Source organism: Hemicordylus capensis, chromosome 6 (assembly GCF_027244095.1).
Source record: "Hemicordylus capensis ecotype Gifberg chromosome 6, rHemCap1.1.pri, whole genome shotgun sequence".
Taxonomy (NCBI): Eukaryota; Metazoa; Chordata; class Lepidosauria; order Squamata; family Cordylidae; genus Hemicordylus; species Hemicordylus capensis.
The window spans coordinates 156,887,668-156,913,675 of NC_069662.1; the positions used below are offsets into that span (position 1 = coordinate 156,887,668).

The 26,008-nt window shown below is 47.8% G+C and overlaps 1 protein-coding gene and 1 long non-coding RNA gene across 5 annotated transcripts in view; one reads left to right on the forward strand and one right to left on the reverse strand.

The window, feature by feature from the left end:
• INSIG1 (insulin induced gene 1) overlaps positions 1-2,722 on the reverse strand; it is a 16,870-nt gene extending 14,148 nt beyond the window's left edge. The window contains exon 1 of one of the 3 annotated variants that reach the window (XM_053260097.1): positions 2,586-2,722. The gene's annotated coding sequence lies outside the window, so the exon portion shown is untranslated. The other 2 variants (XM_053260096.1, XM_053260095.1) reach the window with 2 other exon arrangements.
• Positions 743-18,174, forward strand: LOC128329254 (uncharacterized). Of its 2 annotated transcripts, none has more exons than XR_008309584.1 (3): positions 743-1,114; positions 4,687-4,902; positions 16,759-18,174. It is a non-coding gene; the product is annotated as an uncharacterized LOC128329254 (long non-coding RNA). The 2 variants fall into 2 exon arrangements; XR_008309585.1 differs by having other exon boundaries at positions 743-944.
• The last annotated feature ends 7,834 nt before the right edge of the window (positions 18,175-26,008 follow it).

Here is a 26,008-nt window from a genome sequence, read left to right on the forward strand (position 1 = left end):
CAGCAGAGCCCCCCCGCACCCGAGAGGTCCGCCCGCAGGACATGGACTGTGCCAGCCAGTCCCCACAAAGCACCTGGCACTCAAGAGATAGACTGCCTCGGGGGATGGGGGCTCCACGTGAACCTCCACCGCAGGACGAGAGGGGCTGGGGGGCTTCCCTCCTACCTGCTCAGCCGGACTCGCGCCACCTGCCCGCCCGCAGCCACACAAAGCCTTCGCTCCGCCACTGCCACTCGCGCGCGCCGGGGCAGAAAGGCTTATAAAGGCTCGAGCCCCGCCGTCACGTGAGCGCCCCCCCTCCCCCGACCTACCCGCAGCCGCAGGGCGAGCCGCCACTCTGAGCCGCCTCGCCTCCCCTCGCCCTGGCGGATGAGGAGGCGGGGGCGGCGGCGGCCGAGGAGCTTCCTCGAGTAGCCCCAGGAACAACATTTCAGTCTGGTGAGGCCGTCCAGCCAATGGGAGCCAGGCGGCCGATATGACGTCAGGGACACACCACCCGCCTTCCCTCAACTGACAGCTCGCGAGCTGACAGGGCGGGAACGCGAGCCGGGAGGGGCGGGGCGGACCAGGTGGCGTTTCGCAGCGGCTGCGGTTGGTTGGTTGATTGGTTGGCGTGGCAGGGAGAGGGAGAGGAGGAGCGTTCGCGCGCGCGCCTTGCGCTGTGCCTCGGTGGCGCGAGGCTGGTGGGGGTGGGGAGCCTGCTCGGCACGGGACGTTCTTCTCTCAACTGCCGACACGCGGGCGGGGCGGGGGCGTGCGCCGGGGGCTGCTGCTGCTGCGGCGGCGTCCCTTTCGAAGCGCCCGAAATCTCGACCTCCGCTTCACCGCCGCTTCAACTGACACGCGCCGCCAGCCACCCGGAGTTCCTTCACCCGCCCGCACGTTTTAAAATAAAGAAGACACGACACGGAAAAAGACTCTTCGGAGTCTGAGGCGCTGACTGGGTTGGTCGCCAAGCGGGGGAGGGAGGGCCGGCTGCCGAAGGCCGGGCGGCGGGTGGACCTTCCTGGCTCGGCGCTGCGCAAAGTCGCCCTCCAGCCCGCGGGGCATGCGGCGATGAGCTCATCATGGCCTCGTGATGTGGCATTTCTGTTAACTTCTTTGCAGAGGAAAAGTTAGTCACGCATACGTGATTTGTGCCTTCAGACCAAATAGCACAATCCACGTGGGAGAGAAATAATAATATTATATTTTTAAAAATATATACATCCAGCACATCACATTTTTTCACACCCCATACCAAGGAGTGATTCTCGGTTTGCTTTAATTGATTGATTGATTGATTGATATACTGCCTGATTCCAAGGTTCTAAGCGGTTCACAACAGTAAATGCAATAATAAACAATAAAACAATCAAAAGAATGTTTTTTTAAAAAAACTAAAACATGCAAAGTTTACTAAAAGCCAGGCTAAAAAAATGCATCTTAAGGGCTCTTTTAAAAGCTGATAAAGATGTTAAGCCAGGGGTGTAGCAAGGTTGGAGTGGGCCCAGAGACGAGATTTTAAAATGGGCCCCCCCTCAAAGTCCAGGGCCTCTGCACACCCCAGGCCCCCAAGGATTTAAGTCTGATATTTCAAAATAAGTATGCTGCCTAGAAATACATTTCACTGAATACACACACACACACACACACTTCACAATATATAGTGATATACATTGAGTACTATATATTTGTGCTACTTTTAATGCCTAGAACACACTAGAAACACTAATTATTAAAATGGGACCCTCGCTGCAGATTAGCAAAGGAGACTCTCAACCATGCAGTGTGAGCCTATGTATGTTTTCTCAGAATTTTGAACAAATTCAGTAAAGTTTGATTGCAGGTTTTTCACAGGAGGCTTTTAAAGCCCTTTAACACACATTTGCTCTGGAATGGAGGTGCTGCATTCACATGTTGGCCAGATTGACCCTGAAGTCCCTGCGAGTTATTGGGGAGCAGTTCACACACAAGAAAAATAAAATAAAAGCACCACACATGCTTCACAGTTCTCACTCAGACCTTTTGGGTTGCAAAACAACTTGAGCATAAATGCATTTATAAATGAATGAATGAATGAATAAATACAAGCTGACCCCCGCACAGAGCATCTGTGCATTTTTTGGGGCCAGCAACCCCTCCCCCCCACCCCAGTCTCCGGCCAGGCCGCCGCCGCCTCCTCGCCTGGACTCCTCGCCGGGCCCGATCCGCCACCTCTCCTCCCCTGCCCAAGTCTCCGACCCGGCCGAGTGCCGCCACCGCGGCCAGGCCCTCTGCCGCCTGGCATCCGGGCCCACCACTGCCGGCATCCACGTTCGGGCCAGGCCCGCCGCCAACAACCTCTCTCCTCCCCGCTCCAGTCTCTGGCCGGGCCGCCGCCGGCCTCCGCGTTCGGGCTGGGCTCTGCCTCTGCCATGAAACAAGCCACTTATAGGACTTTTTAGATAGTTTTTTAAGCCAGCAAATTTTCCAAGCTGTTTTAAATTAAATATTCAGAGACTTCTCAGTCTCCCCCCCCCTCCATATCAAAGCCCTATGGCAAGCAGATCCCTATATATCCGGGGGGGGGCAGGTTTGACCACAAAAAGGAGTTCATATTATACCTGGCAAATGCTGGGCTGGGCAGAGGGTCTGCTGCAGAGGGCTGTGGGGGCCACTCTGCCTGCCTGCCTCCTTCCTTCCTTGGGGCCTCCCTGCAAGCCTACTCCAGTTCAGGCTTCACTGAGGCCTACACGGAGGCCTCCCTGGAAGCCCCGCCCACCCACCGATCAGCTGAGAGGCGGGGAGAAAAGGAGCTCTTTGCAGGCAGCTTGTCTGCAGCCTAGATTGCCCGCCAGGAGGTCAAGCAGGAGAGGCTGAGGGAACTTGGGGCTGGGCAGGGGGCAATGGGGAGTCATGTGTGGTGTCTCTGGGGGCCCCCCAAGGCAGTGGGGCCCACAGGCAACCGCCTCCCCTTGCCTAATAGTAGTTACGCCCCGGCCTCAAATATCTATAGGGAGCATATGCCACAGCCCAGGAGGACTACAGGGTAGGGATGTGCACAGACCTGTTTGGAGTTCCTTTTACAGGTTCGATTGACCAGCGGTTCAGCCGGTTCGAAGGTGGGGGGGATACCTGTAAGGGTGGGGGAGGGTGCTCTTGCCCCTCCCACTGCGTTTCCCCTGTTGGCGCTGCACTTTAAAAGGGTCCAGCGGGGCAGCGTATCTCCCTGCCGCCTCATTGCCTCATCAGACCAGAAGTACCCAACACACATGCGCACGTCAGTTTGACGAGGCAGCAACGGGGCAGCAGGGAGATATGGTGCTGCCCCACCAGACCTTTTTAAAGTGCAGCGCCAGTGGGGGGAACAGCAGGAGGGGGAAGAGCACCCTCCCCCACCCTTAAAGGGACCCCCTGCCTTCGAGCCTCCCCCCGCCGGTTCCGTACTACAGAGAAGGCCCACTCCAGACGAGCTGGTGGCATCTGGAGACGGACCTCTCTCAATGACCTTAATGTGCGATCATGCAGAAGAAGGCACTCTCCTGGAAACCTGTTAGCAGCCAATGCAGTTGTTTTAAGACAGGCATAATATGGTCTCTCTGAGAAACCCCGGAGACTAATCTAGCTGCTGCATTTTGAACCAACTGAAGTTTCCAAACTATTTATTTATTTATTTATTTATTTATTTATTTATTTATTTATTTGTCAAATTTATACCCCGCCCAAACCTACATCTCTGGGCGGCATACAAAGGCAGCTCCATGTAGAGCGCGTCGCAGTAGTCAAGCTTAGAAGTTACCAGAGAGTGCACCACAATTCTGAGATCATTATCTTCAAGGAACAGATGCAGCTGTTGTATCAACCAAAGTTGATCGAAAGTGTTCCTGACCATAGCCTCAACCTGAGAAAACAGAGTGAGGCCTGGGTCCAGAAGCACTCCCAAGCTGCCTACCTGTTCCTTTGGCAGGGAGTGCAACCCCTTCCAGAACAGGAAGATGTATTACATTCCATGAAGTATGACTTCTTACCATGAGTACCTCCGTCTTGTTTGGATTCAGTTTCAATTTATTATCTCTCATCCAGTCCATCACTGCCTGTAGGCAGGCATTTAGTGGGGTTATGCCATTTCCTGATGGAAATGGAGAAATAGATTTGGGTGTCATCAGCCTATTGATAACACCCTGCTCCAAATCTCCTGATGATCTCACCCAGCAGGTTCATGTAGATATTAAAAAGCATCGGAGATAGGATGGAGCCCAGGGGGACATCATACAGCTCTCATTTCAGAGAGTAACTATCTCTGAGCAACACCATCTGGAATCTACCAGAGAGATAGGAATGGAACCACTGCAAAGCAGTGCCATCTATTCCCAAATCCTTCAAACGATCCAGAAGGATACCATGGTCGATAGTATCGAAAGCAGCAGAAAGGTTCAAAAATCCAACAGAGTTACACTCCCTCTGTCCATTCCTTGGTAGAGATAATCCATTAGGGTGACAAAGGCTGTCTTCACTCCATAGCCTGCTCTAAAGCCAGTTTGAAATGGATATTGGTAATCAGTATCACTTCCTTGTCTGATGGAGATCAACCAAGACACCATGCAGCACAGTTGTGCAACATTTTCCCAAGATCATCACTTAGAAAGCATTGGTATGCAGAGCTAAATTTTCCTTTACAGTCACAAGTATAGCCCAGGTTTTTTCTTTTTCTTTTTTCCATTTCAGTGAGCCTTTGTTGGAATGAAGCAACAGAGAAGGTTTACCAAGAACACTAAAAGCAGGCATGTAGCGACCTTACTGGTGGCCAGGGGACAAAGTGCAGCCAGGGGGCTTCCATCTTTTTACTTCGCGTGTGCAAAGTATGCATACCACCAAAGCCACACCCTTGACTGTGCAGCCCAAGCCAAGCCCCCAGTCATGGAACTTCTAGCTCTTTATCTTGTAAGTTCTTCTGCTTGCTCTGGGCTGATTAGAGTAAAATGTAATAGACAGTCTGAGCAAGCTGTTTGTGGATGGCTTAGTTCTAAGACCGGAATAGAGACACACACTAGAATTTTGTGTGTTCAAGGTGTTCCTTCGATTCTCCCTGCCTATGATGTCCTTGTAAAATGCTTGAAACCGTTTTTGACTAGAACATGTCATGTCTATCGTTCTCGCAGACGTAGACATCCCAAAAAATGGTTTGATCAGGATTGTATGGTAGCAAAAAGGGATTTGGTCTCTTCTTCTGTTCAGTTTAAAAATAATCTGACCCTGCTGTTGAAATTGGAACTAGCTAAGAAAAAGAAAGCCTATAAGGCACTCTTGAGGAGCAAGAAAAAAGCTGCCATGCAGGAAAATTGGCTACTGCTCCTCAATACAGTCAAGAAAAAGGACTCAGTGGGTTTCTGGAGGCTAATTTCTGCCTCTGCCAATTCTTCTGCCAGTGATAACAGGGATTCTTTAAAACCAGTGGAAATTTGGGAGTCTCACTTTGCGTGTCTATATACTGATCAGAGTGCGCATTTTGCTTGGATCTACCTTTAGGAGATTTGCCTCAGTGGTCTGTTGTATCTCCTCAAGAGATCAAGCCCCAGGAAATGACTTTATTCCTCCTGATCTCCTGAAGGACCACGTTGATTGGTGAGCTCCTGTGCTGGCTGCTTTATTCACTTATATTGACCAGATCCCAAAGGACTGGGGTTGGGTATAGCTATTGTCCCGATTTTCAAGAAAGGGAAAAGAGAAGATCCATCTGACTACAGACCACTAAGTCTCTTAAATATAATAAACAAATTATATGTGAAACATCTATGCATAAAATTATGTTCCTGGCTGGACCAGGAAGGCTTGTTAGAAGATGAGCAAGCCGGCTTTAGACAGGGCAGATCAGTGATAGATCATTGCTTAATCCTGCAACATCTTATTGAAAAGTACATTTCCTTGGGTAAATGATCACTTTTTGCTGCATTTGTTGACTTTCGTTCAGCCTTTGATTCTATTTCTAGAAATTTATTTTGGGCAAATTGTCTAATACAATAATTGATAAGCGGCTCTTACTGTTACTTTATAAATTACACGAGAACTCTTCTATCTGTGTCTGTTTGAACTCTACTGGTCACTTATCTAAAGTAATCCCAACTACAAAAGGTGTGAGACAAGGGTGTATACTTGCACCTTTTTTGTTTAATTTTTATGTAAATGATTTAATTACACGTCTTCAGAAATTGGATACTTTTGTCCCTATTTTAGCAAACAGAAGGCTGCCCCTATTGATGTATGTTGATGATGTGGTGATTCTTAAACTAGATCAGGCCTTACGAGAGCTCTGGGGGCTCTGGTTACACATTGTCAGGAGGAACATTTGGTCATTAATTATTCCAAAACAAAAATAGCTTGCTTTAACAATAAAGCTAAGAGTTTTCGATGGACTGTTGGGGGGCATCAAGTTGAGCAAGTAAAGCAAATAAAATATCTTGATGTGATATTTCAATATAACAACAGGCAACACGCTCATGCTAGAATGGTTTCTGATTTGGCTCAATGAAGCGCGGTAGCTATTCTGAGATTTCACCATGCGCAGGCCGGAGGATATATCCCTGTTGCCATTAAACTGTTCCTTGCTAAAACTGTGCTGCAACTTTTGTATGGAGTTCAGTTGGGTCCCTTTGATAGTTTTATGCCCCTAGAGCAGGTTCAGTCAGACTTTCTAAGAGTGCTTTTTGGTACACCTAGATGCACCCCTAATGTGGTGCTATGACAGGAGGCTGGGTTGTGGAGGATTAAGACCAGGGCATGGTTGCAAATTATTTTCTACTGGCTGAAGCGTCACCTCCTGCCAGTGGGACTTGTGCCTGGGTTTCTTTTGGCTACACCCTGGCCTATGTGGTTGGTGACGATTACGGATAAACTTTCCCATATTGGCCTGGACCCTGAGTTTTTATTAGAAACTGACCTAGTGAATGCCAAAAATTTAGTACCTCAACGTCTAAATGATATGGAGCTCCAGAACAAGTTGGCTTGTCTGCCGGCATTTTACAGTCAGTTTAAGGCCAGGGTGGGTTTTCCCTTGGCTTCATATTTGTCCACCATAACTGTCAGAAAGTTCCGCTGGGCTTTTTCAAGAGCACGCTTTAATGCCTTTCCTTCATCTATATTAATGGGGAAATTTCAACATCTACCCCTGGAGGCTCGCTTGTGCCCTTGTGGTTCAGGCGAACCTGAATCAATTGCTCATATTTTATTACACTGTAGATCCTACAGTAATATTAGATGTCATTTGATCCTGCCACTTCTTTCTAGGTTTCAACATCAATCAGATGATTTGCTGGTGAAATTTTTACTTGAAGATAATGCACTCTGCATCTCTCATGTTGTATCAAAATTTTGTTACATCGCAATTAGAATTCATAGTTCATTGATTGATGCTAAAGTTAATGACTGAGTTTATGTTGAATGCTGAAATAATGTTTATTGTTTGTGTTGTTGTTATGTTTTGGCCATTGGCCGTAAATAAAGTATCTATCCCCCAGGCGGTACACAGAGGCCCGAAATAAGACGGTGTGCGGTGTGCGGAGCTCACAGCAGTGAGGGGGAAGGTGGCGGCAAGAGCTCCTTCCATGGGCCTGCCTGCCACCCAAATAACAGGTTGGGCCATTTCTGGTCCATTTCAAGGCTCTCTGCATGCACAGAGCTCTTGCCACCACCACCACCACCGCCTCGCCCTCCCCCTCCCCCTCCCCCTTCACTGCTGCAAGCACTGCTGGAGTGCCACAACCCGCACACTGTCTCTGCCGCCGCCACACAGTGGCAGCCTAAAAATATTTTAAAAATCAGGAGAAGACAAGTGACCCTGTAGGCCAAGGCACATTTGTCCCCCCTTGTCCAATGGACCCTATGCTTATGACTCAAAGTAATACAACACTTTATATGACCCTATAGTTTATATAGACCCTATAGATGACCCTATAGTTTCCCCTTTTAACTTTTTTGTTAAACAGCACTCATCACTGGAGTCACTGGACGTTTCCCCCCAAGGGAAATAGCGTGCCTGGAAGTGTGCGATCTGGACTGGGGACACAGCATAGGCAAACTATTAAAGCTCCCCACTACACTTATGGTTCTGATCCGATCTGCTCTGTCCCCATATGTACTATTTACAAAACAGACACACAAACCTGGAGATTTCCCAGACAGCAGGCTTTAGTGCAGATTTACTGAGAGGCTTTACTGCAAGTTTGAAGTTGCCCCCCGCAACCAAAAGGTGGGTTTTTTTTTTATCCCGGATATAAATCGGGCTACACTCTTAATGCACAATAAAAAGAACCTGAATTTTGTGTGAAGTGCTTCCCCATAGCTCACAGGGACTTGGGGATAAATTTGGCTGCTATGTGAACGCACCCCCTCCATTCCGGAGGAGATGGAAACTAAAAGCCGAGTGTGAAAAACTTCCTGGAAAACTGCAGATTCAACAGCTAGAGTGGGATTAGTTTGAACCTTAGGCCAGAGGAGTAGCAAAGTTGTCGTGGGCCCAGAGACAAGATTTTAAAATGCCCCCCACACACACCTGAAGCTCAGCTCATGAAGTAAAGAAATCTTAAATGAGGCTGAACAGTGGTAACAATCGTGGTAACAATAGTGGTAACAAGTATAGTGTGTGTGTGTGTGTGTGTGTGTGTGTGTGTGTGTGTGTACACACACACACACACCCCTATGTGCCACAATAGAATATCATCCTAAATTATTTTTTTTAAGGTTTTGTAAATTGTGGACGATGCAAGTCATTTAATGGTACTAGAGAAAGACATGCTGTTCTGGTAGCTCCAGGTCTTAACACTCACATCAGTTTTGGAGGATGAATACAACTGAAGGAAGCCTGGGCGGGTGCACAGCTGGGGGAGTCAGCCATGTGACTTGCCTCTGCCCCCCCAAGGCATTGGGCCCCGAGACAACTGTCTCCCCTTGCCCTATTATAGTTACGCCCCTGCCTTAGGCTCAACCAAGCCACACTCCCATAAATGATGGAACCTTTATTCTGTGGAGAGTGGTGACCTTTGTACGTGTGTCTGCAGTTCATTCCTGCCCACTGGCAGATTGCAAAGTAACAAGGTAACTGTTCTATCCCCGGAGGTCAAGTGCAGGACCTCTCTTCCTTGTATGCTTTTTGATGTAATTCCTGATATTCTAAAAATAAATTTGGCACTTCCTCTCATTTGAAGCTACCCTGGTGGTTGGATACAGAAGTCTTATGAGCCAAAACACCCACACCTGTTTTGTTAAGCCTTCTTGTCATATGGCAAGATGGTAATGATCACCAAGCTGCTCCAAACTGAGTTCATTTTGGAGTAATTTGATCACATGTATGTGCACAGAATAACTTTGAAGGAAACCCACCAACTATTGGAAAGAGTGCTTTTGTGCTTTAATCAGAAGGGATATGGGAGCCTTATAAATGAGAACTATTGTTCCAAATTAGCACCTTTCTTCTGTTAGCACTTATGGAAGTTTTACACAAGACAATAAATTTTGACACTTGGCCAAATTTTTAAAGACCTGTCCAGAATTTTTCTATCTTGACTAGAATTACAGGATACTAAGAAAGAAATTGTACTGAGTCCTGTTGTGGGGGTGAGTGGACAAATGACTGCATTTGTAGTGTAGTGTGAGTATGTATAAAGTTTAAGTGCTGTGTTTTCTGTGAATGGGAATGCACATACTGTATGCTATGCTACCAGATAAAATCTGCCCTTTAACTAGAGAGTTTTGAAGGTGTATTCAGCAAGACAATGCATGTGTGTCTTAGCTTTTCAGACTCCACTCTGCAGATAAGCCAAACAATTGGAGCGATCATTGCTTCTGATGCAGTTAATTTGTTTGAGGAGGAAAAGATGAGGCTCAGCCTTTCCTCCTCAAACAAATTACCTGCATCAGCCCGGACAGCATTGCAACCATCCAGCTCAGAAGCAACGGCCATTTTCACATGCAATGCAGAACTGCGGGTCCAATGGACCCGCGGTTCCGCTCCCCACCCCATTCTCCTGTCTAAATTCAGACATAACAGAGAGCAGGGAGCCTGCACTCAGTGAGACTGCAGAGAGGAGGGGGAACTGACTATGTGGGCTTCCTTCTTTCATGAAGGACAGCCCGCAGAGCCAATCATAGCTGGAGAGAGGGAGGAGCTTCCTCCCTCAACTCCAGTTTGAGAGAATGCGGCCTGCAATTCAGCATTCGCATGTAACGCAGGCTGCATTTAACCTTGGGTTGTGGTGGTGAAACTCACTACAACCTGAGGGTTCATATTGGAGTTAGGAGAGTGGAACCTTGGGTTGCTCTCCATGCAAAACAAGTTTTGAAGGGGTGTCCTACATTTGGACCTACATGTTTGGCAGCCTCTGACCCCTTCAACTCTGGTTTCATGTTATGTGTGAATGATTGCTCCAGTCCCCTGTGCTGGCTGTAACTTCTTACCATTGCTTTGGAACAATAAATGCTATCAGGAACAGCTGGCCACACCCTATATCAAGAATATTAGCTCTCCTCTTACTACCATGTGATCAATTTGCATATTCATGGTTTCTTTTAAATGAACCGACTTTCCCAGCTAAGTTTCATTTCCCACTTTCTGAATAAACTTTTATCCTGTCCAGTTACATACTGCTATTTTATCTGCGTAACCCAGTACATATCCTTTATCTTGTATACTCCTTATCTTGGAGGGTGCACTTTAACTTCTTTCATGACAATGTGTCATCAGCTGTCCTTTCTTTTCAACTCAATACTCTTACTACAAGAAGCCTGGAGAAAAATGTGTCTCCAGAGAGCTGAAGTTAGAGAAGGTGTGAGCTGATACAGAGCTAAAGACCAGATTAAGAGGAAAATATGGGCCATGGATTCTTGATATTTGGATTCCTGGTAGGGGAGGAGCTCACACTGGTTTATGATTTTTGTTTGTCATCAGCAAGTTTCAGCTACATCTTCTTAAATATAGCCCTTCCTATCAAGGGATTAGGAAAGTTAACACCAGTCATACATACATAGATTGGCTGGATCTTTCCCCCAAAGGGTAGAGTTAAAGATGGCATAGGAAATTAAATAGGGAAGATAGCGGGGAAATAGTTATTTATTTACTTATTTATTTATTTAGATTTATATGTCACCCTACACCCATAGAACTCAGGGTGGATTACAAGCAAGTGGAATCAAATCAGCCTGACTTCTTCCCATTCACGTTCCCTCACCTTATTCCTCTCACTTTCTGTAATAATCTTTACCCACCATTCTGTTCAGTGGCTACCTGCAGGGTCCTACTCCTTAAATGAGTTTATTGGGATTTAGCATATTCCTTTGTCTAGATTGCATCCAAAATATTTTAGATGTGTTTATTTTTCGGAGTGTGGTGACTTCACAGTGTTGATGAATGCTTTTCCTTTTATAACAAGTCGGAGTTTTAGCTCTGTTTGTTTGTTTTATTTTAATTGTTCTGTTTTCCTGGAACAAACCATTTGCCCTGGATTATTCAGAAGCTCTGGTAGGGTTGCCAGCTGAATGAAGCTACTCCTGCAGCTATTTCCCCCCAATATTTTCACAATAGAAAGTCATTAAAATCTCCAGGAATGCTTTTCATAGTCACCTGGAGATTGATGCTGATTCCGGGAAACTTCAGGCCAATAGGGGTGTGCGAGCCAGCTCGGAATTGAGCCGGCTCGAAGGCTTGCGCTCGAACCAAACCGAACACATAGAGAGTGGAGCCAGTCGGAGTTTGAGTTGAGCCAAGCCCGGCTTGAGAACCTGCCTCGCAAGCTGGCCTGAGGGGCTCAACAGATGTACTTGTAATGGGGAATCCAGCAAGCGGTCCCCTTTACAAGTAAAAGGCTTTGCTGATAGTAAAATGCGGAACGGGGGGAGGAAAAAGGTAGTCTTCAGGTAGTCTTCTTTACCTCCATACATGCGCAGAGGCCATTTGTGTCACCACGAGAATTATGCAATTACACAAAAGGCCGATGTGTATGTGCGGAGGTCACTCTTAAGGCAGCTGTGCGTAGGCAAAGGCCTGAGATGGGTCGCAGCCTGCCCAGCCTGTCATTTGAGAGGTCAGTGGGGGTGGTTGGGAGGAGCCCCTGCCACCACCGTCCCTGCCAGCGCCACCCCCACTGCCAGCGGCTTATTTTTAAAGGTTAAGACTACCTACAGACTACCTTTGTCTCCCCACCCCCCCGGCATTTACTATTGGAAAAGCACTTTACTTGTAAAGGGGAGTCCTCGTCGGATTCCACTTTACAAGTATAGCTGTTGATCCGGTCTGTATTTGAACTGAACTGGGAAAACCAGGCTCAATCCAGTTCAGACCGGTCTGGTTCGGCCATCGAACCTCCTCACGAATCTGCTCAAGGGGCTTGACAGGCATACTTGTAAAGAGGAATCTGGCAAGGATTCCCCTTTACAAGTAAAGGATGTTTCCAATAGTAAATGTGGGGTGGGTGGGAGGAAAAAGATAGTCTTTTCTACCTCCGCTTCTCCCTCGCCCTGCTCTCCCATCCTAATTCGGACATAACAGAGAGCTCCCTCTCTGCAATCTGCAAGACTGCAGAGAGGATGGGGAACTGGTTTCCTTCTTGGACTGAATGGACAGCCCCAGCAGCCAATCACAGCCAGAGAGAGCGAGGAGCTTCCTCCCTCAACTCTGGTTGCCGACTAGGGAGACTGGTGCCGCATTTGCATGTAATGCTGGCACTGCAGAACCGGAGTTGAAGGCAGTGAAACTCACTACAAACACAAGGTACAAATCGGAGTCAGGGGTGGGAAACTGTGGGTCCATTTTTGTCCAAACTGAGATTGCACACATTTGGACATGCACAAGTTTCAACCAGAAGAGCCAGCGTGGTGTAGTGGTTAGAGTGCTGGACTAGGACTGGGGAGACCCGAGTTCAAATCCCCATTCAGCCATGATACTAGCTGGGTGCCTCTGGGCTGGTCACGCCTCTCTCAGCCTAACCTACTTCACAGGGTTGTTGTTGTGAGGAGAAACTTAAGTATGTAGTACACTGCTCTGGGCTCCTTGGAGGAAAAGCGGGATATAAAATGTAATAATAACAACAACAACAATTATTATTATTATTATTTACCTCCAGTTTCATGTTATGTCCGAATGCAGCTGGTATCTGCAATTGGATTTAATTACTCAGCAGCACTCTCTGCTGATCATGACCCCTCCTGGCAAGAAATGATGGTGGAGCTAAGAAGGCACCTCCCTTCTTATTTCCCCTTGACATTCACAAACATGAAACTCCCTTTTCTTGAGTTGACCGGCACAACTCAAGATGTAACTGTAATCAAGACTTTATTTTTGGTATGTAATTATAAGAATCTACATCAAGTTGCTATTGTGAGGAGCTGTATTTCAGTCATGCCTTGGGGCCCAATTTGAACACCGAGTTACCTATTATTAAAAGTGAAGGTAAAGTTGTGTCACTGAGTCGGTGTTGACTCCTGGCGACCACAGAGCCCTGAGGTTGTTTTTGATAGAAACAGGAAGGGTTTACCATTGCTTCCTCCCACACATTATGAAATGATACCTTTCAGCATCTTCCTATATCACTGCTGCCTGATATAGGTGTTTCCCATAGTCTGGGAAACACCCATAGTTTCCCCCATAGTCTGGGAAACATACCAGCGGGGATTCGAACTGGCAGTCCCTGTCTTGGCAGTCAAGCCATTTCCCCACATCGCCATTAGGTGGCTCTACCTATCATTCGAACCCCCCCCCCCCCCCAAAAAAAAATCTAAATATAAAGGAGAGGCTGCAATCGGGAAGTGAAAATTGCTGGGGGTGGAAGAAATGAGCTTTTTAACCCTTTCCTCTTGATATTTAACCAAAAATAAGCTTTTTAACCCTTTCCAGACTTGTTCCCTGTAGGGGAACAAAGTACAAATACCTCAGCATCACATGTAGTTTGGCCTTTAGCTCCTAGAAAATTGGAGCTATTTTCTCTATCACAGAAGCTGAACGCTCTACTGTTCAGATCAGGCCACCCAGTCTTGGCCAGAGTAGAGATGCTAAAGTGATATTGAGCAGAAATGGGAGGTTCTCTGCTGGGTTCTGATCCCCAGTAGCCCCCTCCCTATTCCTGTAGTGTGTGCTGTTATACCAAGCATGTGGCTGGCTCTCAAGGACTACATATTATACCATAAACAAATATTAACATTGTTTCTCCCTTTTTCTTTTTTCTTTTTGGTTGGGCATTGTGGCTTCGTTGCCTTGACCTCAGCTTGTGCACACAGGGGGTGAGTCCTCAGCCCATAGAGCTTAACTCATTACCACCAATATTCACAAAACAGAAACATGAGCTTGTTTTTCATTATTATGAAAAAGTAGCTTCACTTACTGGGGCAAAGAGCAAATGGAAACAAAGCCCTTTTGTAGGGCTTCTGCAGTTTTTCTTTCTCTTTCATTCATAATAGAACTGAGGGTCATCCGATGGAATTAGGCGAGGATTTCAGGGCAAATGGGAATGTATTTCTTCACACAAAACATAATTTGTAGAGGCTATTCACACTAGCAGTCCTACCCAGGGCCTATAAGAGTGTGTGTTTGTATGTGTGTGGGGGTAGTCAGTAAAAATTACTGGGGCTTGGTGGTCCGGAAGGGGGCCCAGGGCCCAACTATGTTGTATATGTTTTTGTCTTGCCCCCTGACGCCACTGTGCGCGCCCACCCCACTGCCGCCATGAGGCCGAAACGCCGATCTTTAAAATGATTCTAGCCACCATGTGTGGGGGGTGAGCCAGGGAGCCGAGCACAATGCGGCAGGTGGAGCGGGAGTGGCTGCAGAGCCTGACCGTCTGGCCCAGCAGCCCTTGAGAACTGCGAGGCGTTCCAGCGTGCCTGCGCAGTTAGAATAGTGTCGACGCTTGATTCAAACTGCGCAGGCGCACTGGAACGCCTCTCAGTTCTCAAGGGCTGCTGGGCCAGACGGTCAGGCTCAGTGGCCACTCCTGCTCTGCCCGCCACCACCACAGGCGGTGCTTGGCTCACTCCCCACCCCCTGGCCATGCACATGGCGGCTGGAGTTATTTTCAAGATTGGCAGTTTGGCCTTGTGGTGGCAGTGGCAGAGGTGCCTCGTGGCAGGGGTCCAATTTTCCCCCCTCTCCAGGGCCCTGCTCTCAGCGGCCCTGGTCCTATCCAGGCTTGGGCAGCCATACCTGCCTAAGGTTGATTGTGAAGTGCTGGGATTAGGGCTAATCCTGGCGTTGGCTCCCCCAGAAGTCTGAGTTTTTTACTCAGGCTTTTACCTGGTTTAAAGGGGGCAAGTGCGGGTCCGGGGTTGTATGTATGCTCATGCTGCGGGCAGCCCAAGCATACATAGAGCTGGTCACCTGGAGCGCCTGGTTTGAGGCTAAATCCCTGAACATTGGAGATTGGGGCTCATCTCCCCGGCCTTCAGAGCTCCGTGGCACACTGCTGGGAGCAGCGGAGTGTGCATGGGTGCATGAGCCCTGCACCACACACAAGAAGACGGATCATCTGGGGGGAAGGTAAGCTTGGTTGTACCCTCCCCGCCTGCAAATGGCCGTGTGCACAACCTCATCAAGTTTGCTTCCAAAGGATGTGGTGACAACCACTGACTCAGATAACTCTCAAAGGCGATTTGTTAAATTCATGGAGGAGGATAGGACTATCGGCAGCTATTAGTTTTGATTGCTAAGAGGAACATCCTCCAGGGTCAGAGGCAGTATATCCCTGAATACCAGTTGTTGTGGAAAGCAACAACAAGGGAAGACTATTGCTTTCCTCGCCTGTTTGTGGGCTACTTAGAGACACCTGTTTGGCCACTGTAGGAAGCAGGATGCTGGACTGGATCGACCTTTGCTAAGATCCAGAAGGGCTCTTCTTATGCCCTTATGACTTGGTGACTGGTGGTATGTCCGAACTCTAGGGGATTGCAGAGAGCCCAGGTTGGCAACTAATTTTTATGGAGGGCCCGTTGGGGTTGGGATGCCAAGGCCTTTTCTTTTCCCCAAGTGGCCATCCCATTGCTGCACCCGGCACTTGGGATGGGGCCGTAACTCCGTGGTCGAGCTTTGCATGCAGAAGGTCCCAGGTTCAGTCTCTGGCATCTCCAGGCATGGTTGGGGAAACCCCTGCCTGAAACTTTGGAGAGCTGCTGCTAGTCAGTGTAGACAGTTCTGCGCTAGATGGACTAATGGTCTGATTTGCTATAAGGCAGCTGTCTGTGTTCCTACTTCCTTCACACCCTCTTGGTTGGCTTCCATAGGATTGGGAGGGGGCAGATTTTGCCAAAGTGCCTCCAGCTGCCGACCTCCCATAAAGGGTCCAATTCAAAATGCACGGAGCAAACGAAAGCAGCACTTTTTAATTTTATGTTTGGCATTTTATTCGCAACCTTCCTGTAAGGAGCTCAGGGCAGCAGCTAACATGATACCTCTTCTTTTATCTTCACAGGAACAATTTTATCTTCACAGAAACCCTGGAAGGTAGATTAGGCTGAGAGGGAGTGACGGTCCAGGGTCACCCAGTGATCTTCACGGCTGACTCTGGCTCTCCCCAGTTTGAATCTAGTGCTGGAGCCACCGTACCACACAAATGACTTCATTGAACTTTGCAATACGTCTTGCCTTATAAAATTTAAATTGTCTTCAGATTTACTCCCTAGCATCTGGAAGCAATCATTAGCTGTACTTAATCACAACCTGACATGTAATAATTAACTCTTGGTTCTATCTTTTGTTATCCTCCTGTTGTTTCTAAAATGTTTTGCTTTCCTTTTAAACTCATATATAGTGCCATCTTTTTTTTTTAGAACAAGATAAAAAGGACAATGGAAAAGATGGCTCTGCCTCTACATGTGTGCAAATGTTGATCGTACCAACGGTATAATTAGTTGAGCACCATCCCACACATGCAACTGTGAATGGAGCAGCCTGACAATCACACATCCCATATGGTCCAACAAGAAAAGCTGCTTCTGCTTTATTTGTCAACATCTTGGAAGTCCAATTGTTGTCAGCAGTCGGAGCGGGGGGACTGCTCTTGGCAACATTTCAAAACCCTCCCCCATGCTATTTTGCATCCTAGAACTTTCAAACATCTTGCTCGGGCCTGTGACTTGCTGATCTGTTTTTCAAGACACAGGAAAGTCTCAAGAGCCCTCTGGACTAAGTCAAGAAAGACCCCTCTGGAGGTGGGTGCTTAAAGTTGCCAGTCTGTCTCCTCAGGGTGGAACAAGATATTAAAGTTGATATGGGCGCTTTCCAGACTAAACCCTGCAATGGGGTCACGTCAGATCTCGGAAGTGTCCTTCCACACTTCCTGCGTTGTGACACCACAGTCCCTACGCGGTCAGCAGGGTGTTGTTCACATTGCCAATGCCTTGTTTTGAATGTAATCATTGCGATATAGAGCTAGGACGTCGTATATCTGGAGTAAGGAAGTTGCTGGTTTTTTGGGTTGTGGTTGTGGTTGTTAATTCGATTTCTATACTAATAGCTAGTCTGGAAAGCGCCATGGGGAGATGACTCCTATTGAGTTTGTCTGTCTCTCCTCCTTGTAACGGAGGAACACACTTCTTTGTATCATGATCAGGACTGGTCCTAGGGTTTTTGGTGCCCTGGGCAAAGTTTGACTTTGGTGCCGCCCCCGTGCAGTGGGGAAGAGTGGAGCCCCAGCTTTAACTTGAGCCACGCAGGCTGCTCATTCGCTGGGTTGAATGAGCAGCCTGCATGGATGACCAGCGAATTACTAGCCTGTGTAAGTCTGTGGACACAGTGAAAGAGGGGAAAGGGTCGAGGAGTTTGGAGCCTGCCCAATGCTTGCCCTTCCTCTATTGCCGCTCTGTCTGTCTCCTTGAAAGGCATTTTTAACAGTGCTGCGAAGAGCTTCCCTCTGCAACCAACCAGGCCTGACTGCAGTCAAGCCAATCGTCATGTGCACCACTTCCTTCCTGTTTTGGGTCCAGGCGATTGAGGAACCAGGATGGAGGCTCCCGCCTGAGCAAATGCAACAGTAACACAGCAGAACTAGGCAGGGAGCAGGTAGGAATGGAGAAAACTGTGTGTGTATGTGTGTGGGGGAAGCAAGCCAGAGACCAGGAGGCAGCCCCCACCCACTTGACTTCTGCCCAGCAAGCTGCAGTGTAGAATTGGTGCCTTGGGTGACTGCCTAGGTCAGTGATTCTCAAACTTGGGTCCTCAGGTGTTATTGGACTTCAACTCCCATAATCCCCAACCAAAGGCCACTGAGGCTGGGGATTATGGGAGTTGAAGTCCAATAACACCTGAGGACCCAAGTTTGAGAATCCCTGGCCTAGGTCATGACATCATCACGTTGTGCATGTTTCCTCCAATCAGTAACAGCCAGTAATTTAGAGAGAAGGCAGAAAAGCACATATTGTTGTGATGTCACAGCATGGGTGATGCTTAGTTCTGTTGTCAGTTGTCAGCTTTTTACATTGCACCATAAAAATCCTACGTGATTATCTTTGAAAAGCCAAAATAAAGCATTTTGAAGTCCCATTGATTCAAAGGGAGAATTATGTGCTTCCCTAATAATCTCCCATTCAGGTTGGTGGGATTTTAAAGTACTTAGCTTTAGCTGGATTGTGTCCAATTTTGCATTGATGGACTGTTTACACTTCATAGCAGGGCTAAGAAATGTAGGGAATTTTCACCTTATACTCGTAACCTTTTCAAATGAAATGGTATTGAGAATGATTATACTTATTCCTGTCTAAGTCTGGCGAATGTTTGGGCAATATCATGGTGGAAGAATACTCTGCAACCAGCCAAAGGACCAAGGCTACTGGGAGGTTGTACCTCCTTCAGGGGCGGTTCTTTCATGAAGCAAGTTGAGGCAAGCCGTTGAGGCAAGCCATGCAGAGGCCCATTACGCAGGCAAGCCATGCGGAGGCCCATTATGCGGCCTCCAAAATGGCTACCGGGGTGGGGGGAGGCTGAAAACCGGCCCAAGAGTGACTGAATGGCTGATTTCTGGAATAAGGGAAGCCGACAGGGGGAGGGGGAACCTTTGAGGATGCCCCCCCCCCAGGACAACTCCCCCGGAGGGGGTAATTTAAAAAAAAAGAAAATAAAGATTCATGAACTGAACTGAATTGGGGGTGGGGGTGATGGGGTGCTGGACCAAACGGGCCCGGTCCAGTTTGGGTCCAGTTTGGACTTGAACCAGACTGGACCAGCCAGTTCCATGCACACCCCTAGTGCTTGCCTCCCTGATTGCAACTCAGGTGACAAAGCCGGAGAAGACATGAATTAATTCAGCGCTGTTCTTCTAAAGAACTAGCAAAATGCTCTCCCCCTGTTTTGGCATATCAGATCAGTACAAGCTTATCATCTTTTTCCTTCCCGCCTGTCCTGGAGGAAAGAGGTCCCTCGACATTGGTCGAGCTACAAGGGTCCACACACCCCATCAGAAGAACTAAATATAACTAATCTCTGCTCTAAAGTGTCTTGCTTCCCTCCTTTCTTGCTCTCTTTAAAATCCAAAGCTGTTCTCTAAGACCGTTTCTCTGGTGAGCCTTGAGTGGATTTAATTTGGATCTTAAGCCAAAATGTCTCTTTGTGAGTTTCAACCTAGTCCTATTGATTTGTTAGTCTTGTTAGTTTTATTAGGTAAAAATACCATTTATTACATTTAAAATACCATTTATTAGTACTGATAGATTTACATGGCAAACCCAGAAAATCTTGGAAAGACAGGAAATTAAGGTGAATGTGGTTTGCACAGCACCAATGACACTTCAACAATTGTTAGTTAACTCTAGCTTGTATGATAGGAGATGTGATGCACAAGATTCTGAAATTTGTGAACACGGGGAAGGAAAACATGTGGAAAGAAAGGTACTATATAAAATTCAGTGCTTTGGTTGCACTTCATTCTATATTGGGGAATCTGGCAGGTCATTGAAAGATAGATATAAAGAACATCTAGCAGATATGAGGCATTTTGCAAAAAGAACAAAACCTTGGTCATTGCATATGAGGATTAAACATGAAGGCCAAATGGTGCCCACTAAAATATTTATTTTGGGGATTGAAAGCAACCTACAAAGAAGGAAAATCAAAGAAGCATTATTTATTGAGAAATTGAGTCCTGACATTAGTGCTCGGGAGGTGCTGACTGATGCCATGAAGTTTATTAGCCTCTGAGAAGAATCAGGCGTTCCCCCTTCTCTCCCTCCCACCCCACTTGCTCAATATCTCTCCGCCAGTCAGGGAACTGTGTGTTATCATGTCTATGGAATTTAACAGCTGGGGAACCGAGGTTTTAATCTGTGCTCATTTGTTTTTACTTAACTGAGGATGGGGTGTCACACCGAAACCTCTTATGGTTTTATTTTTTACCAACATTTAGTTTTCCTTTGTGCAATAAAAGGTCTTTTTGTTGAGAGTTATTAGGTAAATACTGTGTTGCTTATTAATCAATATTTTCTCTTCTGTGCCCCTAAACGAAATGGGCTGCTCTGTTTAAACTCGCTAGTTCCCCACACAAGCCCCCAAACAGTCAGGGGTATTTGCCAGTCCCTGTCATGGCTCAGACCTCTGAGTCAGAAGAGTCAGAGGAGGAACGGGAGGACTCAGTTGAGAGTGCAGGCTCAGAGGCACAGCAGCAGGATTTGGCTGGGAGAACAGACTCTGGAGCTAGGCTGGAACGGCAGAATACAGAGGAGTCTGGACAGCTGGCAGACATGAGGGCTGAGGAGTCTGATCAGGAGGAAGCTGGAATTTCACCTGTGTTAAGAAGACGTCTCAAGAGAAAGGCTCAGTGGGAGACACGCAGGTGCAAGATCTCACAGGAGAGGCAATAGAAGTGCTGAGTCAGGAAAGCCTGATTGGCTCCCGTCTATCTTGAGCCCTACGACTGTTCTTGGCACAGATTGCTTTTAGCAACTTTCGCTTACCACAGACCATTTTCCTACTTAGCATTCTTCAACCTTTCGTGTTCCAGCCTGCCCTGTTCTGTTCATTTCCTTGCTCTGCTGTCCCTTGTTCTGTTCATTCCTTGCATTGTTGTTTTTCAGGTATTACTCAGTTATCGTAGAGGGGGATACCTAGTTTAGTTCAAGGGTCTTTATTTTGTTTCCTACTATTTGCTTTGTGAGTCTTTTTTCGCTTTCATTCGTGCAGCTTCACTGCTACTCTTATTTCCAGACTTTCTGTTTAACTCACAGAAGTAGAGCTGAAGCGGCTGTAAATCCTGTCGGGTTAGCCGAGCCAATAGATTTACGACAGTCCCCCTGGAGCAGTACCATTGAGAGAGCCTGGGACCTTCTGCATTTAAGCAGATGCTCTGCCACTGCTTAATGGCCACATCTCTAAGGGGAATATCTTACAGCAGGGAGCGCTCCCATGTAGTCACCCAGCCCAGTGCAAACCAGGGAAGATCCTGCTTAGCAAAGGGACAATTCATTCATGTTACCTCAGGACCAGCTCTATTCCCTTATTCTCCTCCCAACCAAGAACATCACAGCAAGAGGAAGACGAGGCTTGCCTCAGCCATTGGCCATGGAAAGAGCAGTGGTAGGAAGCTGTTGACCCCATGCAGTACCAAGAACTCATTTCCAACTGCAAGTTGCCCAGGACACACAGAAGTGTGGGAAAGGCATCCTGGTTTCTGCCACAAGCCACAGAGGAAGGCCCATTGGGTAATCTACAAGTTTGAACAGAAGGCATTCCAGGAAAAATGCCTCTGGGTCTTTGCAACACAGAAGGATTCATCAGCAAACAAGCTGATGTGGAGAATGTGCCCTGAAAGCGAAAAGTTTGAAACCCACTGGCCTGACCTGTGAAGTCATCTCACGCTAAGGATATGCTTGTGCTTAGCGACAAGAATACCAGGCAGACTTTCCAGTCACAAATTCAGAAGTGCAGTTTCAGTTCATTACTAACACAGCCCTTTCCTTTCAAGCAGAGTTTGTTGCACACACCCCATGGGAAAAAGCTTTTCAGATGCACTCAGCAGAAAGCAAAAGCAGTGCTGCCTCCTGGAAGGAGGTTCTTGTGAGGTTCCAAGTATCTGCTTGTGTGTTCAAATACATGTTTGAAACCTCACAGGGGAAAAGCTGTTGGGGTAGCAATTTGGAGTGGGGAATTATGGGCGAGGAAAAGGGGTGAGCATTCCTCCATACACTTTCTCTGCTCTTAATTACTCCCTCCTGAAGCAACTTTTCCTTTTAGAAAAGGATCATTGGTGACTGTTACACATTTAACCATGTAACATGTAGGACCGGGTCTCTTGATCAGTGAGAGCCAGTTTGGGGCGATGAGCGGGGAGAGCAAGCTAAGCCCACTCTCCCCACACGAGTGGAGAGGGAGCCCTGGGCAGCCGGATCGGCTGCCCACACGATAGCCGGCTCCGTGATAGAGCCAGCGGGGGCTGGGGGGAGCGGGGGCATGCTGGCGAGACCCCCGGAGGTGGCTTTTCGCCTGCCCTCCTGGGGTCTCCTCATGAGTAGGCGCAGCACGAAGCCGCACTGCGGCTATTCACAATCTTCAAAACCAGGTTTGCGGAGCGCTTGCCCTGGTTTTAGGGCAGGGGTTCTTGAGCGGGTTACCCGCACTAGAACCACCAGGCTCGCAGCCGAGCCCAGTGGTTCTCACGATCGAAGAAAATCGGGCTAGCGGAGGCTAGCCCGATTTTCTTTGCTCGTGAGAATAGCCCCGTAGTTAAACTCCTAGAAAAGTTTTCCTGTTGCTTAACCTAAACCAGCCTCCTTGTAGTTTGAAACAATTGCTTGAAATAATTGCTATGTTCATGAGAGAGAGAGTAAATGGTTGCTGTCTTTCTTCTTCCTGACATCCTTTCTAAGATCTGAAACTGTCATCGTATGTATGTATGTACTTATTTATTATATTTATATCCTCCTCTTCTTCCAAGAAGCCCAGAGCAATGTACAAGATTATGTTCATTCTAAAAACAACCCTGTGAGGTAGGTTAGAGTGAGAGGACTGAATCCCTCAATGAGCCGGGTCTCACAATCAGTGAGACCCAGTTTGGTGGGGTGAGCGGGGAAAGCGGGCTAAGCGGTCTCTCCGCAGATGATCACAGAGGGAGCCCTGAGAGGCAAGTGGTCAGTGTCCAGCTTCTTAGCGAGACATAGGGGCGTAGACACCATTGGGCGATCAGGTTCAAAGAACCCGGGCCACTGCCCCTCAGGGGCCGTGCCCTGTGGCCCCAACATGCCCCCGGCATCTGAAGTTAGAAGCGAGGGTGCTGGTTTAGATCCCGAGCGGGGGTGCACAATCCCATTTGGGAGTTGGATGGCTAGTTGCAGCGCTGGCCTGGATCTAACTCCCAAACGGGGTCACGTGGCCCCGTTCAGGAGCCAGAAAATGCCCCCCACATCTGATGCCAGATGTGGGGGCGTGGCTAACCCCCACATCTGATGTCAGACATAGTGGGTGGGGTGAACAGGGCTGCCACCATGGCCAGACATGGGCCGCCCATGGTCTGGCTCTCCTAGTGGTGAGAGAAGTGGCGTTCAACCACCAGAGACTGAGCAGCACTTGGGTCTCCCTGGTTCTAGTCCAACATTCCAGCCCTACACCATGCTGGCTCTCTTTTTGTCCTTCCATCACATTAATTTCAACGTCCCCCTACAGAACCTGCATTCTAAATTCTATAACATCTGTGTAGCTTTCACCTACATGAGCTGTAGCTCAATGACAGAGCACATGCTTTGTATAAAGGAAGTCCCAATTCCTGGCTGTATCTCCAGAGAGTTATTCACACTTGGCTCAGCTGCGGAGCCAGCTGAATGGCGGTCTGGGTCCGGCCCCGCTTGGCGGCCCCCTCCAGTTACGCCCATGCGCATGATGTCACGCACACAGGGGCGTGGCTCAGGCTCTGGAGGTGCCCAGAGTGAACGCCCCCCTCTGACACCCGGGTTGCCGAGAGCCCAGGTGAACTCTCTGTTTGTTATTTCAGGGAGTGCCAGCTGCCCGATAGGACGTTTCCCTCTTTCTCTCCTCCAGGGAGAGAAAGGGGGAAATGTCCTCTCAGGCAGCCGGTGCTGCCTGCAATAACAAGCTGAGACCTTGCTTGGGCTGTTGGCAGCCTGGGCTACACCCTCTTTGTGATGTCATACCTGGGCTGCTGAGAGCCTGAGTGAGCTCTCAGCTTGTCATTTCAGGCAGCTCGCTGCCTGATAGGACATTTCCCCCTTTCTTTCCCTCTCTGGAGGGAGAGAAAGGGAAAAACATCCTATCAGGCAGCCAGTGCTGCCTGAAATAACGAACAGAGAGTTCTCCCAGGCTCTCTCACATGCCCAGGCGTGGGAGGGAGGAGTTCACTCTGGAGCCTGAGCCATGGGACTTTGGCAGCCCTTTTCATTGGTGGCCTGGTTTCTTTGAACCCATTCGCACAATGGTAGCTAGGCCCCTGACTTGGCTTCATGCTTTGGGGTAAATGTTGAGCGAAGCCACTTTGAACTACACTCATGGCATTGAGGGAAGCCACCCCTCCCCTCTGCTCTCAGATTTTGTTTTGAAACAAGTTCACATGGCATGCTCTGTGTTTTCCTTCTAGCCAATGGATGGGGGGAGTGAGAGCTTCCTTAAGAGCAATATCTGCATTTCTAAAGCGAACATCCCTCTTATCATGCTAATTATTCTACGTCTGTGCCTTTCCCTATTTGCTCTGGCGTTTTCAGAAAAAGTAGCTTAAAACCAGGATTTTAAAAATCCAGACATACGTTGAGATAGTCTAGAATTTGCATCACAAAGCCCGGTTTGTGTGTGGAGTGGGTCCAATAATTTTGAAGGGACTTCGGGGTAAGTTTGGCTGTTGTGTGAAATGCACACACTCTCCTCTAAAGTAGATTTGGGGTAAAAGCCCTGTGTGTCAAGCCTCATGCAGTAGGGCTAAGAAAGACCCCTCTCTGAAACCCTGGACAGCCACTGCCAGTCAGTGAAGATGACCCTGAGCTACAGGGCTGCCTGAAGGGGGTTAACTGCCCAGGGCCCTGTGCTTGTAGGACCCTCATCCTGCAGCAAAGCAACAGAGATTCTTCTACTTCTGGCCAAGCCAGACAATATTGATTCATCATGGGAGCCCCAGACACTTCTTTTGCCTTTAGTCTCACACAAGCTAGAGACAGCCCTGCTGAGCTACACTGGCCAATGGTCTGATTTGCTATAAGGCACCTTCATATGGTCTTCTGGTAGCAAGCATGACTTGTCCCCTTAGCTAAGCAGGGTCTGCCCTGGTTGCATATGAATGGGAGACTAACTGGGCAAAGAGGCACCTTTTACCGTGGTGATTCTCTTTATTTAGCAGGGGGAGAGTAACTGGCCCTATCCACCCCTAGCACAGTACTTCCAGTGACTGTTGCTGGTGTGTGTCTTATGTTTCTTTTTAGAATGTGAGCCCTTTGGGGACAGGGATCCATCTTATTTGTTTGTTATTTCTCTTTGTAAACCGCCCTGAGCCATTTTTGGAAGGTCAGTATAGAAATCAAATTTTATTATTATTATTATTATTATTATTATTATTATTATTATTATTATTACTACTACTACTACTACTACTACTACTACTACTACTACTACTACTATTATTATTATTATTAGTGTGAGCACTGTTTGTAAGATATTCCCCTCAGGGGATGGAGCCGCTCTGGAGCATCTAGGTTCCAAGTTCCCTCCCTGGCAGCATCTCCAAGGTAGGGCTGAGAGAGACTCCTGCCTGCAACCTTGGAGAAGCCGCTGCCAGTCTGTGTAGACAGTACTGAGCTAGATAGACCAGTGGTCTGACTCGGTATATCGCAGCTTCCTATGTCTCTATCATATGTTTATCTTAGTACTTTAAAGGGGCCTGTTAAAGACCAATAAACCTGGATTGTGTTGTAAATGATCCACAGTAAAATGGCAGAGTTGCTAATACTTCAGGAGCAGAAATTGTTCATGGCTCTGGAATACATTTCTGTTTCTGGTACTTTGCCTTCCAGTCTGTCCTCTGTCACTCTCTTCCTGCCTCCAATGACACTCAGGGCAGTTTCACATGTAATGGTGGTATATCAATGTATGTGGAACTGAGCA